Source organism: Lucilia cuprina, chromosome 4, assembly GCF_022045245.1.
Source record: "Lucilia cuprina isolate Lc7/37 chromosome 4, ASM2204524v1, whole genome shotgun sequence".
Lineage (NCBI taxonomy): Eukaryota > Metazoa > Arthropoda > Insecta > Diptera > Calliphoridae > Lucilia > Lucilia cuprina.
Window position 1 is genome coordinate 93,911,383 of NC_060952.1, and position 1,819 is coordinate 93,913,201.

A 1,819-nucleotide genomic window follows, 5' to 3' on the forward strand; every position below is an offset into this window, starting at 1 on the left:
TAGTTCAGTTCTAGTTCAGTTCTAGTTCAGTTCTAGTTCAGTTCTAGTTCAGTTCTAGTTCAGTTCTAGTTCAGTTCTAGTTCATTTCTAGTTCAGTTGTAGTTCAGTAAACCTTTTAATCAGACATTTTTCTCAGTGCACCTAAAAGGTCCATACAATTTTTGCCTGTGCAATAGATTTCTGATTTTTTTTATAACTTAAACAATAATTTTTGTATTCCTTTCACCACCTCATGTATTTCGTATCCTTTTGCATTGTGCGCCTCAAACGATTCTCTACATTTGACTTTTTATGTCTTTCGGTGAAATCTACGAGTAGTGGCACTTTTTTTCCAGCTGCATACGTTTTATTCGAGTTAAATAAACCCGAAATCATGTGCTCTGCACATTAATTTCATGACGCTTCCGTTGGCATTTTTTAACTCTTCATACTTTCTTTCATGGTTTTTTATTAAACATAAGTGGTTAATGGCGCAACAGCATGCTGCATGCAGAATGAACGGGGGCGCCACAACAACAATGACAAAACATTTAATTTTTTTCTGTTCTATAAAAATAAAAAAACAAAAATAATGAATACGATTTTAAAACAAATTATATGGGAAGTGGAAAAATGTGAAGTTGCAACAAACGTGTAATGATGACTTTAGCATACATTTGAAAGTTGAGTTAAGGAGAAAAATAATGCCAACACACACAAATGCATAAATATAAAGGATTTAAATAATATAACTTAAAGGCAAAGAGCTAAAAGCAATGGCAGTAATACACTAGCAGCTGCTGCCGTTTGCATATAAACATCAACATAATCATCAGTTATACGAGAACCAATGCATGATGTCGTCATCAAATCAACATGATTATGCCACAATGATACACAATGTGAGTGTTGTACGACTGTTTGCATACAGAATAAGTGACATTTTTTCTCTGCATTATAAACCAAAAATCATCATCACTTGCAGTTGTAACCCTACCAAGTGCTGGCTCTGTGGATGTAACAAACAACTTCCAATTTACACATTGTGGCATGTAACATGTTCCCTGTAACTCCCTGTAACTCTGTTGTCATTTGAATGTTTACCACTCTCTTCCCTCCGCAAAAAAAAAACCCTTAACAGACAATCACAAACACACAACAATAATAATAATGATAATGATGAAGACGATGAGAATGACGACAACGACAATAATGATGCGCCTCATGTTACACTTGTTAATAATGATGATGTTGATTGTGTTGCATTGATGTTGGTAGAATAAGCGTTTTCCTTCAACTCGTTGGTTGTACTTGTTGTGCTTCCTACCATGTGTTAATTTTTGCATCCAGCATTAAACGTATACAAGTGTGGGTAGATCCTTTTTGTATAGTAAGTTGCAGTGATGGCAGTAGCACTTCATTTATGTATAATAAACATGAGAAAAAGCTTTTGTATATAACAACTGACCTATAAGTGTTTTGACTGTCTGATGATGACTGTGTGTGTTTTGTATCATCAACACATCAAACATTCAAATTATATGTACACATATTTATACATACATACAAACACTTTTATACACACAACACCAAACCAGCATTCAAAGATAAAACATCATTGCGCACTTTTGAACAAACACAGTGTTTCACTGGTTATAAATAACAAATTTATCTAGTTTTAATTAAGTTGTATTCTAGTTCTATTCTAGTTTTGTTCTAGTTATGTTTTAGATCTGTTCTAGTTCTGATCTAGTTCTGTTCTAGTTCTGTTCTAGTTCTGTTCTAGTTCTGTTCTAGTTCTGTTCTAGTTCTGTTCTAGTTCTGTTCTAGTTCTGTTCTA